This window comes from Sinocyclocheilus grahami, unplaced genomic scaffold, assembly GCF_001515645.1.
Source record: "Sinocyclocheilus grahami isolate Dianchi unplaced genomic scaffold, SAMN03320097.WGS_v1.1 scaffold172.1, whole genome shotgun sequence".
NCBI lineage: Eukaryota > Metazoa > Chordata > Actinopteri > Cypriniformes > Cyprinidae > Sinocyclocheilus > Sinocyclocheilus grahami.
Window position 1 is genome coordinate 1,026,826 of NW_015505351.1, and position 14,906 is coordinate 1,041,731.

A 14,906-nucleotide genomic window follows, 5' to 3' on the forward strand; every position below is an offset into this window, starting at 1 on the left:
TACTAACAATGGACCAGCAGAATTTCACCCACATTTTGCAAATGTGACCATTATGAGAGCAAATAGTAAGAACAATTCCCTCCATTGTAAGTCTGAGGTTAATCTTAAGTATAAATGCTTACAGTGATAACCACTTCTCAGCAAACTTCCTGATCTGAGGTGTTGAGGTTTGTGGCACAAACGGTGCAGGGCAAGATATGCTTTAAACGTAGGGTTAGTGGTCTAAACAAACCCCTATGCCTTAGTAATAGCAATAGGCTTTGCAATCACCACTAAAACGTTTCCAGTCACAGAGAGATTTGTTCAATCTGATGACGGACAGTGACCCACAGAATTCGAAATAAGCACAGGAAAGCCCTCACACCTCCTCATGCACGGCAACCCTACATTTCCGCTTCGCAGGAGCACAGCAGTCAAGCAGATGTGTGAGTGTGTGTGTGTGTGTCAGGGTCTGGCAGGGTGAGAGGGATATCCGCCCTGCACTTCCATTAATTGTTGATGGTGATGAGGAGTGGAGAGAGAGCAGGGGGGCTGACAGGAGCTCCAGTTATTTTCACAATCACACAGCAGGCCTGATGAACACATGAACTGAGCCCTGGAAATACCCCGCTGCTGATACACACACACATATATACACACACACACACACACACAGTGTAAACAAAAGCCCACACTGCTGCCATGTGATTGCTGGCTAGGGTGAATGACAACACATAAGAAACACAGGTACTTCAATAGAGCCATTTTTAACCAAAGAGTAGAATTTTACTTCTAGGCCATTTATAAATGTTGGTTAAGATTTCTTGCACCAAAAAAAGCCATAATTTTCCTTCATGAGCATTTTCCCTCTCCCCTTCTCGACCCTTAAGGTACAGTCAGATCAGCATAATTGTCTATTGTCAATAGTGTAGCAATGTATGAATCACAGCTCACATATTCAAAATAAGCTGATTTCTGTTAGTCAATTCATCTAATTCTCATGACAAACTTGAACGAGCAAAATCGCTCTCATGCGGAATTACAGATCACTTGGATTCCTTTTGAAATGATTTTGCTGTGAAATTTCACTAAGCAATGGTAAATATGACTGCACCTTAAGAATTAAATCAGCAGTTACTGATAGCACTGTTCCCTATAAATAGAGTTATGACAACACATAAGAAACACAGGTACTTCAATAGAGCCATTTTTAACCAAAGAGTAGAATTTTACTTCTAGGCCATTTATAAATGTTGGTTAAGATTTCTTGCACCAAAAAAAGCCATAATTTTCCTTCATGAGCATTTTCCCTCTCCCCTTCTCGACCCTTAAGGTACAGTCAGATCAGCATAATTGTCTATTGTCAATAGTGTAGCAATGTATGAATCACAGCTCACATATTCAAAATAAGCTGATTTCTGTTAGTCAATTCATCTAATTCTCATGACAAACTTGAATGAGCAAAATCGCTCTCATGCGGAATTACAGATCACTTGGATTCCTTTTGAAATGATTTTGCTGTGAAATTTCACTAAGCAATGGTAAATATGACTGCACCTTAAGAATTAAATCAGCAGTTACTGATAGCACTGTTCCCTATAAATAGAGTTCTCTATTTAAATGAAATTAGTTTTGATTGGCTAATTTCTGTGTATCAGTATAAGGTTCACACTGAAGTTCATCAGGGAATGTCAATACTGGCAGGTAGATATGTACATATTGATGGTCAAATGTTAATGTGCTCAAGGTTGTAATGTCATATCCCTGATGTTTTTGTTTGCTTTTGCTGTGAAATACACCAGCCCAAAAATGAGCCAATTAACATCTTTGCATCTGATCGAGATTACATGCAATTTGGGAACTGAGAGGTGCTGTGGTTTGTCGTAAAAAGACAGTGTTGCATGGCTAGTGTGCCTAATTTGGCGAAAATGTCATGTCCTCTTCTCCCTAGTAACAACCATTGCATTACTTAGACACACATACACACGCCTTTATTCTAGTTTCTATTTTAAAACGAGAGCACTGCAGGACACATGATTTATTTATTGGCCTGGAGGTTAAACAGGGCCCTTTCTCTCATGGTGGCTTCCAAGAACAGAAGCTGGTTTCCCCAAAGCTCTTCTACTCAATGACAGAAAGAGAAGCATCTAAATAAAATGAATATATTCCATGTCCAAATGTTTCCTATCAGAGCAACGCATGCTTCCAGGAATGAAAAGCTGCTCACCATCAAACAAATGACGAATGTTGTGAATAAGGACAATGAAATTTAAATTGCCGAGAGAGACATGATCTCATTCCTACACTGTCTGGTCGAGCACCTTCAGCAGGACTTCGGCTGTAATCTCATCTTCTCCTCCTCCTATGCACACACACCCTTGTGAAGGACGGAGCAGATGCACTTTTCTTTCCATCCCCCACCTCATTCCGCACCGGGCTGCCATCCATCACTTTAACAGCAATATGTTCCAGGATTTTCCACATGGCGCTGCGGTGGAAGACACTGTGAACGCAGGGTGGTGCTCGGCACTGGGGGAATAGGAAAGTGCTTCCAGATCCAAACTTTGACCCAGATAAAAACAGCTTCCTTCCCCTTTCTTGCTCTCCGTCCAGCAGGCTGGAGCTTGGGAACAAGGCTGGGCGTGGTGCTCGCACTCTTTCTCTAGCCCGTCTCCATGTTCCCGAAAACAGCCTCTCACCGTCCAACAGCTGCTTAGAAGTATTCCGTACTGTTCCCTGGCTCTCCAAAGAAATCACGTTTCAGAGACATCTTGTTCAGATTGTCAATGTGACATGCTTCATTCATATTTGCTGTCCTAGACAGGCATAAGCCGCAGAAGTGTGTCTGCCATTGAATAACGGTCACTCTTCACCACGGTTCGGTGCTGTGCAGATCCGTAACAATGTGCTATAGGGTGCAGCCCGTAAAGTGACACAGCGGTTCCGAATTAGGTCCAGAAAACATGTCTGTGCATCATCTGTTTTTGTTGACGAGCTGATGCTGATCGGATGAGACTGAGATTTCACATGGACTAGAGACATAGGTGGCACAAACACAACTATAAAATGTTTCCTTCCATTGTTTAATTACTTTTGACAGCTATAGCTAGATAACCAATGTCAGCTGTGGGTTAGCGCTTTATAAAAAAAGAAATATCTGCCTGAATGATAACATAACCAAGTCTGAGATCATTTACCATGACTTATGAAAGATTAATAAACAAAACTACAACAATCCAAATTTAAAGTTGACATTAATCAACTTGACTGCAGTGTAAATGTGTAACCAAGTTTCTAGTGACAAATTTGTAAATGCAGCGATTAAGCTTGACCAATCAGTGGCAAAATTTGTTTAGAGAAATCTTTTGCCTTCATGTAAAATTCCAGATTGCGTGGATTCCTATTAAGATGATTGGACTTTGCAAACCTTCACTGAACAACTGATAAATATGAACGTTTTTTCAGTTTCTTTCTGCAGCGGTACGCTAAACAGCTTCTCCCAAAGTAAAATCCTATTGGTCCAAAATCGTGGACTGCAATACTATGTAATAAACAGCAAATGTTTAACATGTTTAGATTCAACTTAACCACAAGTAGCTAATCAATAAAACCACATGCAAAACTCTTACGTTGTCAGAAAAGCAGGTTTAAAATTAAGATGTTTGTGATGTTATAAAAAATGGTCTCTAATGTGCCAAATTCAAATCAATATCTAGTCTAGTCATCATACAGGGTGCAGCTCAGGCTGTTACTGTACATCAGTGAAATTAACAATGTGTTCATTAAGAATGAATGAAGTCCCATTACCGTCCTACTCCACATGACTGAGTGCTCCTATTAGCATTCATCTGCTTCCTTCACTTGCCTCTCAGTCGCTCTTTTCCTCTGTCTTTGTGCACACAAAGGGCAGACGTGTTCCTGATCTGTCCCTCTCTGAAGAGCACAGCTCCTGCGTTAATGTCATCCTGTCCTCTGAAGATTCACGACCCGAGTCCAGGGCACGTGTCAAGGTGAGACAGGCCAAATTTACTGAACCATGTATAACAAAAAGGCCTGTCCACACGTAGTCTATTAAAATTTTGAACAATCATATCGTACTGATGTATATACATACTTCTGTAGTTGCAATGTGGAAAACGTGGACAGAATTGTGGAATTAAGTCATACAATGGAATTTACTGTATAAGGCAGAATGTCACAAATTTGCCAAATTTTGGATGAATAAATCAAAAGTAGGTCAGTACACTTAAATCAAAATGTGATATGGACTAGTGTCTGTGAATATTAAGCTGCAAAATACTATTAAATATGAATCCTGCATGTTCTGCGGGTCTCTGTGTGAATGAATGGCGACGCACTGTTTCGTTTACTACACACATACTGAAGCACGCATGGTGCCCGTAGTGTTTTCAGCTTTAGCCTCCTCAATATTTGAGTACATGTGACACATATAAACATAATTTCTAGAACTGCTTTGAGAGTCACTTCATGAGCATTTTATGGTTTCTTTTGAGAAAAACTATCATCGTGTCATAAATAGAGAAACTTAAAACTCTTCACAACAACCCGTCAAACTAAAAGTTCAGTTTAACGTGAAGAGACGGTGACAGAAAATAAATTGATAGTACGACAACTTCTAATAAAATTATTAAAACTTTATTTTTAAAGTCCCCCTGTGGTGTAAATCAAGTTGTTTTATGTTGTTTATTTGTCTATGTGGTGTTTTTAATATGCTTTTAGACAAACCCATTTCGACAAATCCATTTATCAACACCAATGCAGAGTATTTTCTCCTTAAAACTGTAGTTTCCCAAAGGCAGTCACAGAAACGCGGTTTGAAACAGCCTTTGTTTTGCTACGTCACAAAACTCAATAACCAATCACATCAAGGGATCCTATACTTAGCATATCATTAACTGTGCTGCAAAGCAGAGGGTCTAGCAGTGGGATGGCAGCCAGGTTAATCCGGTAACAGTTATACTGGCGCGATTTGGAATCACAAACTTGGCTGCATTTGAGTCTTCAAGGCATTTTGAGGACACAACATCGTCAAGCAAGTAAATTTAACGAATGTTACAGTATGCACTGTAGTTGTCCGCTAGTAAAAACGGTTTTATCAGTCATTATCTGTGTACGAACCAGCGCAAACAGATAATGCTACCTCACGAAGTTAGCCATCAGTCTCCTTGCTTACGTTGAGCATACCAGCTTATTTCTGGTTCAAACACATATGGCTTAATTAAACCAATATTTCCACTTGCCATTGCCATTGTATCGCGTTTACTACAGTTCAGTACAGTTCAGGAGGCACTGGCTCATGGCTGGCTGGTGTGTGACTGAGTGGAGGTGGGGCTAATTTGCGTATTCATAGATCCGCGTATAGTAAATGAGGCAAGGGTGTAGAGTTGCATTCAACTTTAGGGGGACTTTAAGGAATATTTACCAGATTTTTTTTTTTTACCAGAATTTATTTACCAGAACAATATAAATACCCAACACAGTACTTCTAGGAAAACTTATTTCTCTATTATTTAGAGAGGCGTTTGATTATTACAATTTAATGAAACCATTAAAATGGAATTCAGAAAAATTATTGAATCATAATAAATTCGAGAAAAAAACATAGGGCCTTAAAATGTTTTGTTTAACTTTTAATAAATTGCCGTTAAATCGTGTACATTTCATGATTTCAATTAATTAGACATGCTTTTTGATTAATAAAATGTCATTTAAACATTAAAACAGAGTCTAAAATGGAATTTGGGAAAAAATTAATTTTATAGGGCCCTACTTTCTTTCACCAACTGATGCTGGTACATTTGCAGTTTTGCTCCCAGAAATATTGTTTTAAGACAGGAAATGAAGTACTTTTAAATCCTGTTTGAAATGGTCACATATGAGCAACCACGAATACACCTCATTATCCTGTCTGGCAGAAAGGATGCTGCTTGAAATCACAAACACGTTTTGATAGAGATAATGATGCTGCACATCTCTGGGTGCATATGAGGATGGACCTATGTTAAAAAAAAGTATGTTGTTTAGATGGGAGATGGGAAAGGGAACATGCAGGCGGAGTGTTGCCATGGCAATGGGCAGCGTGGGGAGCTGACACAATACTTGCATCAGTCAGAGGTGTAAACAGCAAATGGGCGCACGGAGACAGGATGTTCCTTCCAGCGCTCTACAAATGCTTTTCACAAGAGATGACGCATTCAGAAGATGATTCATTGTGCGGAAAGCTGGAATGACATGAAGAAAGATACCATAATAACGCTATTATAGCATTAATGGTGACGTCTCCTAACATCGGCATAAATATCAGCACAATTAACCGCTGTGGCGGTGGGAAAATGCAAAAGATGAGTGCAGAAACAGCCCAGCGGCACGTAAAAGCTTTTGTTGAGGAGCGGACGACATGTGTGCTCCTGTTGCTATGGCAATACTACATACGTGACGTGTGTGAAAAAAGCTTGTTGCTGGGGTAATACAAGTGTGTGCGCTGATTGTGTCTTTCATATAGGTTTGTGTCATTTCAAGCGGTGTGTTGTTGAGGTCATTTATTAAGCGCAGTTACAGTGAGTAATTCTATACGTTGTGGATTAAATCATCCAGGGAGTTCTGTGTATATGCAAATATGCATGCTAAAACGGCAGCTGTCTGCATGTGAAAGTGTGTAAGTGTATGGGGGAGGGTGGCTGAGCCGTGTGTATGTGTGTGATATAGGTTTCTTAATTAAAACAGAGTACGCCAGTGTGATGCATGCTCTGTTTTGTGGAATAGTATCCGTTAATGCAATTTCTCACAAACGTTAAGAGAATTATGGGGTGCTGGGATATTGTGATGTGCAATGGAGAAGAGAAATCACAAGCATCTATGCATGCTTCATATGCAGGGTGTAAAAACAATCCCACCACTCAACACAGAGGGTGTAACACTAAAGGGCTGTTCACACTGACAGCAAATTGCAGCCATAAAGCAACTAGAAGTCATTTGTTTTTAATGAAAGTTGATGATCTGAGGTGAAATAAGGAACTGGCCATCAAGTATAGAACACACTGCCAGCTATTTATTTATTGAAGACTCCCCAGGTGCTCCAGGTTCTCGGTCTTTATTAGTTGTTTGTGTTACAGTTCTGTCTAATAATTGAAGGGCATAATGTAGGCTAATACTGTTTTAAAACTGTGACGGCATTAAGCTAATACAAATATGCATTCTAAACATTTGGATAAACATTTAATGCCACAAATCTCACAACTTTAATCGAATCCAACTAGTGCCTAAATTGTGCATGTGTTATCTTTAAATTATATTGGCCATCAGCCACCCCACCACACTTATTTGCATCAGACATCAAAACAAATCCATATTGGTCAACCACTAAATATTTTAGAAGTTACATATCATGAAAATCTGATTTTGTCTGTTTAAGTGCTATAATTGGACCCCCTATCTATCAACCCAGGAAATGTGGAAAAATAATATAAGTATTATAATACCGCCCCTTAATCTGCATGTTTCCAACCACAGTGCCGCCACTGTGTTTTCGCAAGCGACAGCACTGTACCAGTTCTAACGCCATGGCAAAATTTTGAGCAAAACATGCTAACTGTTTTGTCTTTGGCTGCGCCGACGAGCACAAAACACTATTTAGAGTTCCAGCCTCATGCAGAAGAGTCAAGAGAGCAGTGAATTTATTGATTTATTTACTGTATATTATGCTGCTGCCACACAGATCTAATATAAACATGCGATTTCTTTCCCAGCTGTTTACCTTCACAGACATAACCGACTATTTTTGTAACTTGCGTGTTTTTAACATAAACTTGTGTGTATTTGACAGTTTAAGTGCAATAAGACATGAAAGAGAACTTTTGAGTTAAGTACTCACATGCCGTGTGACAGCCACTTTCTGGGCGTGTGCTTCGGTTCTGTGCACTCAGAAAACCGTATATCAGAAGTTTAAACTAATATGGTTTAAAATGCATAATTTCAGAGTGATAGACACAATAATCAAAACCAAACATGTTTTTAGTGGAGTATCTGAGGAACGAGCTGTAAAGGCACAGCCCTATTCTGGAAAAGGGGCGGGGAGCGGCAGCTCATTTGCATTTAAAGACACATGCACGAAAACAGCGTGTTTCTGCTTCCACAAATAATAGGCAATTTCAAAATGATATACAGGGCTGTACAGTGTAACATATATGTCGCACGTGCTACGCAAAAACTGGTCTGTGCGATGAATAAATTTACTACTGTAGCACACGTGCAATACAGTTGTGCATGTTCATAGCACAGCCGCTTAATTGTGTGAAGTGATTTCGTTGTGCTTGTTTGTGTGTGTGAGACTGATTATACTTGGTAGTTAGGGGTGTACGATATGACGATTTCTGATCGTGGATGAATTAAAATGTCTCTACGATCTGCTTTTGAAGAAATGTAGTATCTATTCTATCATCTGCAGTTCTGGCGCATTCACAACAAATGTTAACTCAGCGGTAGAGTTACACTCACAGGACACTGCACTTATGCGGAATCAAAAAGTACATTATTTGCATCTGCTTTAAAGCCTTGCCAGTGAAACATTCACGTGCTGTTCTGACATGTACTTTTTCTGAGCACGTACACATGAAGAGCACACAACGCACACTAAAACAGCACCTGATTACTAGACTAAGTTGTCTTTCGCGTTTGATTAATTTTGAATCTAATACTGTCAAAAACACACAAGGTTTACATAACACAGTTGGTTATGTCTAAAATGAATGTAAACAGTTGAGAGAGAAACGGATGTCTGCAGCTCTTAAAGTGACAGAACTAAACATGCTGCCGTTTGTTATTAAAGGAATAGTTCACCCAAAAATTTTATTTCTGTCATTATTTGCTCACTCACATGTTGTCCCAAACCTGTAATTTAATTCATTTCTTTCTTGTGCTGAACACAAAAAAGAAAATTTGAAGAATGTGGATAACACATTCAGTCTTATTTTTTAATAACAAAGATAAATAATGACAATTTTATCTTCACCCACTTTGACCTAAACATCTGCCATTCTTTTTTATTTTATATTTTGTTGAGGTGCAGAAGATGTTACGTTTCCGTACTCTACAGTTTTTGCAAATAAAGAAAAACTTTGTCTAAAAACAATTTTTGTGATGGTTTGTATTTTTTGTGCTCTGTATGGAACATCAATGCCTGTTTAAGTGATGAACTCCATTACTTGTGTTTGTTTTCAGACATGATAAAAGACATTTTATACTTGTGCTACAACTGTTTGGCCTGTTGCTACAAAACTTTCAACCTCTGTAGCACCAGTGCAATGTGCAAAAAAAGTTAACGTACAGCCCTGATATAGTAAATGATCTGTGGGGTATTTTGAGCGGAAGCTTCACAGACACATTCTGGGAACACCTGAGCCTTATATTTAGAGATCGACCAATATATTGATTTACCAATATTTTTCCTGATATTTAAGCATTTTACAATAATCGGATATCGGTTTTGTAATATCGGATTCACAGATAAACGCTGCCATCTTGTGGATGTTTTGAGAATTGCGCGCAGGATCACCATTGCAGCGCATCTGAGGGGAAACAAGGCAACAACAACGGCGTGCACGGGTACTTGATTTACTGTAGTTAGTAAACTTTATTTAACATAACGGCCATTAATGCACAAATGAGATGTGTTACATAAATGCCTGATATGCAGTTTATGCAGCTTGGCTCAAAGAAATAGAGACGAACTCACGGAGTCATGTAAGATAATCCATCAAGTCCTGTCCCAATAAAGACGTAACTTTGCGTGAATTAAATAATATGCAGCCATGAATGGGCGCATGTTGGAAATAAAAGTGCTGAATTTAATTCGCTATCTGTTGTCTATATGCTCATCGTCTCATGAAGTCGGAGTCACGTAGGCTAAGATAATCCGTCAAGTCCTCTCCCAATAAAGACGTAACTTTGCATTAATTCATTAATACAGCCATGAATGAGTGCATGTTGGAAATAAAAACGCTAAATTTAATTCTCTGTCTGTTGTCTATGCTGTTGACTATCATTAGTCTCGTGAAGCCGCTTTCATATTGCTGTTCACTCCCCGGGTTGATGCTCAGGAAATGCTCCAGCACGGCCACAGCATGTAACTTTTAACAAGATTCACTTGTTTAAAACACCCTAAATTGTATTAACATTTACTATATAACCATTATTTCGCTAATAATCATCTAAATAGATACAACTCTATGGAAATAATTATTTATTATCTCCACGAGCGATCGCAGTTTGAATATAGTTCTGTGTAAATGCATAGATAAACTGCGCTGTCAGCAGGCATTTCATAATCTATCGACAAAAACATTAGTAATTCTGATATAACATGCCAGTTGAGAAATGCAATAAAATACGATGTTTTGTTTGTTATATTTCAATATTCCAGAGAATATTATTCAGTGAATTAACATTATCCAGTGAATTATTCTTCACTCTTTAGCCTATTAAACAGCTTATAAACCTACTAAAACTGTAGTTTATTTATTTTCTCCATTTGAAAACATTAGACCTTCTACATTTATTTTGCTTATTGTTAATATTAGTGTTGCTGCTGATGCTTTAAATAAAATGTTTTTTTATTGTTGTGATGTGAAGATTAAATTTATCATGAAAGACTGCTAATTTTCAACACTTTTTTTAAGATGACTGAAAGGAGGAAAAACCAAAGTGAAGTATGGACTTACTTCACTCAGTCATTTATTTACTTTATAACAGTAAATAAATATTGGTTCTGCATATCGGTTATCGGGCACATAAACATGCAAATAATTGGTATCGGTTATAAAATATCAATATCGGTCGATCACTACTTATATTACATATTGTAAAAAGGGGCAAAATAGGTCTCCTTTAATACTATAATATTATGATGCTCTTTTGTCCATTTGTGCAGGATTTGCCCCAAAATCAGCTCAGAAAATGTGGACAAATGTCCAGAGAATCCATCCAGTACTGATAAGGTTGGATCCAGATATTAGAGACCAACAGCACAGCGACTTGGTGACCTCCAGCGATTTAATGGCTGTCAGTGTGAATGTACCTTAACTGCCATGACAGTAAACAAGGGCATGTTTCATTGTTACACAGAGTTCTCAAGTCCTTTACGCAGCCACACCGAGTTCAGAGGTCAAATTCCTCCTCTTCTATCCCACTCCAGGATAAACGAATGCAAATGTATGCCCAGACCCAATCCTGCTCAGTAATGCAGCCCACAGAAAATAATGAGTGCAAGTCACAAGCGTGTAGACGTCTCTTCCAGTAAGGCACACCATAACAGCACTCCTGTTTTCTGTTTCTCTCTCACTCTCGCCAACTGGCCTCACACACAGAGCCTCAATTGTTGCGATTATGCCAAACAGATTCCTGGACTCCAGCCCCTCCTCCGTCCATCCATGGATCGGTCTGCACTGTGGAAAAAATCCGTGAAGGAGAAAAGAGGCCAAGACAGGATGTGAGCAAGCCAGCTCATCACACTCCAGCAAGCAAACAAGTTCCCAAGCACTTCAGAGGTCAGACTTTGGATTTTTGAAAGGGGGCGGGATTTTAGTTTTCACAACGTGATGATGTGTTGGAATGTGTCAGGGTCCTGTGAGAGTCACAGATGCAGAGATTGAGGAATAGGCCTACTCCTTTTGAGCACATTTCTTGGCTCTGAGTGGCGCTGTAGAGATGAAGAAAAACCTGCCTGTTTCCTCTCGACATGCTGTGGTGTGCAAACGGTTGAGTGTGAGAGTGTCCTGTCCGTGACTGTAGTGCCATAACCTCACTTTTACCTGGGAGTGAAACACACTCATGCTCTGTACTGAGCTGCATTATGGTCAAATGTCAAGCTTTAAAACAGCAACCTAATTACAAAGGAATCTCATAAGCGACTGATATAAAATACTCTACATGGATGGCAACATGCACATGCACCACACAAATAGTGTTTGACATTAGAAAATAGCTGTCAACCAACTGCTGTCTGAATCCTCTTTATATTTTTGCTCCGCCATTACAAACTTCAACTCTATAGCATCTAGGGCTACCCTCGACTAAAGATTTTTCTGGTCGACCAGTAGTTGTTAATTTTAAGCATTAGTCGACTAATCACACATTTATTAATAAACCATTTAAATAATTATAATGAGCCTTTAATGACCTACATAGCCTAGTACAGTGGTGGACAGTAACGAAGTAGTTTTAATTCGTTACTGTACTTAAGTAAATTTTTCAAGTATCTGTACTTTACTGGAGTAGTTTTATTTTGAGTAACTTTTACTTTCACTTCACTACATTCCAAAGCATAAGATCGTACTTTTTACTTCACTACATTTCATAAAGCATTTCGTTACTCCTTATAATATATCACGTGCTCCGAGACGCAGAAGCTGTGTCTGATTCAAGAACGAACTGATTCTTTTCAATGAACCTGTTAAATCGGTTCGCAAATCGCACCAAACGATTCATTCACGAATTGGAATGATCCGATTGCAGCTGTTCTCGAGTCGACAACTCACTGATTCAAATGATCCGTTTAGTGTGAGTCTCCAGTGAACTGAATTCACAAGTAAGAACCGGGAGATCTTGTGAGCGTGCGCGCGTCTGATGCTGTTAAAAGTAAGTTACTAATGTCAAATTTTAGTACTAATTATTGTAACTGAAAATCATATTTAGGTCAAAGCTGTCAGTTGTTTGTGAACTAAATCTGCTGTAAAGGGTGATCTGTTTAAGCCCACTGAAATGATTGAATGCAGACACATTAACATCAGAGTCTCTATGTTTTACATCAGAGTCTCTTAACGTTTTAAAAAAACATTAAAATAACACAGATTCAATAAAATAACTCATGCACGTTCATCTTCCCCGCTGCTGTGACATTAGCAGTTTTACTAAAATCCTATGCATTTAGCCCTATGTGACATCTGTTTTTATATTGTTTGTCAGCACATATTGGTTATTTTGGGAAAATCCAAAGTATTTTGAGCAGTAGGATTATAAAAAATATATGCTCATATAAAATTAAATGATAAAAGTAGCCTATATAAAACTGCAAAATAAACATTCATCTATCAGTACTTTTTACTTAAGTACATAAAAAATCAAGTACTTTTGTACTTTCACTCGAGTAAAATTGAAAACTGAGTACTTTTACTTTTACTGGAGTAATATTTTATTATACAGATCTGTACTTTTACTCAAGTACTTGATTTGTGTACTTCGTCCACCACTGGCCTAGTAAGCACTCAGGCACACGCATAAAGCTTGCCACAGCAGACCGGCAGAAGTAATGATTATTAATGTGTCAGGGAAAAACAATAAGGAGGCTGCATTAACGTTTTAATAATTTACTGATAAACTAGTGCTTTTTTTGTTCTTGGTTTAAGAGATGAAGTCGGCGACACTGACTCGTCATTTCCGCAGTAGTGGATGAGCCTGTATGCATGTTTCATACGGATTACATAATCTGAGAATATTTGTTTTCCATTTGAATTGGTTCATGTGAAAGTAGACATATAGATATGTTTTCATTTCGGAGTTTCACGCTCAAGTTCACAGAGACTGAGACGGCAGAAAGCGCATCCTGTTTGCTTTCATTATTTTACAAAAGCGCAATGTTTTGTTGTTATTGTGAGTACACACAAATAAATGTAGTCTTTACAGATTCGAAAGATGTATTACTCTTATCTGTATGACCAAAAATGACGGAGTATTATAAGAGCACGTGACCGCACCAGCACCTCATCTGTCCTGCAGTGAAGCACTACTGTTCAGTTTCCACACTTCAATAGCACACATTTCTCTAGGTTAACATTACATTAAGCAGCAATGTAAAGTTGCTAATACTTATATTTCAGATGATAAGCCATATTTGAGGTTGATGAATGATAGGCGAGCATTTGGATGTCCTGTCCGATGTACTAGCCTACCACATAGACCAGCTGTTAATGATCTGTCCGGTACGGACTGCGTGACTTCGCGTGTGGATTAAAGAAAAAAAATGTCTGCGACTAGGCGACCAGGGTTTCCCATACATTGATTTATTTGTAGCGGCCCACCACAATATCAACACTGACCGCCACAAATAGATTTTCCAAAAGGCTTGACTTCGTTGAATAAACATGAGCTCTGCACATTTCAAAATCAAAACGCGGCACGGGTGTTTTTATATAAAAGTATCTTTTTTGAAGGGAACCGATTGTCTTCAGAAAAGTTTTAATGTCATTTTCATTTAATCTTTCCTATAATGCCTGATAAAGCAGCATTTATGAGCGCAGCGCTGCTTTGATTACAGCCATTACTGGGGAATCTGCTATTTCTGCCACTCCAAAAGTGCCTCCTGCTGGCAGAGAATGAATTTGCACTTTCAATAAGCCTGTCTGCTGTTTTATATTTACATTATATACATATATATTTCCCCCAGGGGACATGCCGCCACACATAGAGTGCAAGCCTGTGGGAAACACTGGCGACTAATAAAATTTCGGTCGACCAAGCCTTATCTGGTCGGCTAACGGTTCGTCGACTATTAGGGGGCAGCCCTAATAGCATCCCTATTGTTATTATTATATATAAACATACTATATTATAAAATAATATAATTTGCTGTGACCAACAGTAATTAGTAATATGACAGAAAGTGTTGGCCACCACAGTTTGTCATGAAAAAATACTATACCAGAAGCTCATACAGCACTGAGATTTTAGTGGAAATATGTAGGCAGTCAGCATGCATTGAGTTACCTTAAAAGTAGCATTTTTTTTTCTGCCTACTTTTGCATCACAAGCTCATCACCATGTGCCTACAAACATTTTGGAACAGGGCTTCTAATTCCATCATATTATTGATATACTTTCTACATTTACTGCAAACCCATTAGAATTTATTTTCTTTT

General features: G+C 38.6%; 1 protein-coding gene across 1 annotated transcript in view; it reads right to left on the reverse strand.

Annotated features, from left to right (window-relative positions):
- Window positions 1-14,906, reverse strand: part of LOC107593513 (probable JmjC domain-containing histone demethylation protein 2C) — a 78,578-nt gene that overhangs the window by 23,202 nt on the left and 40,470 nt on the right. The window lies entirely within an intron of this gene.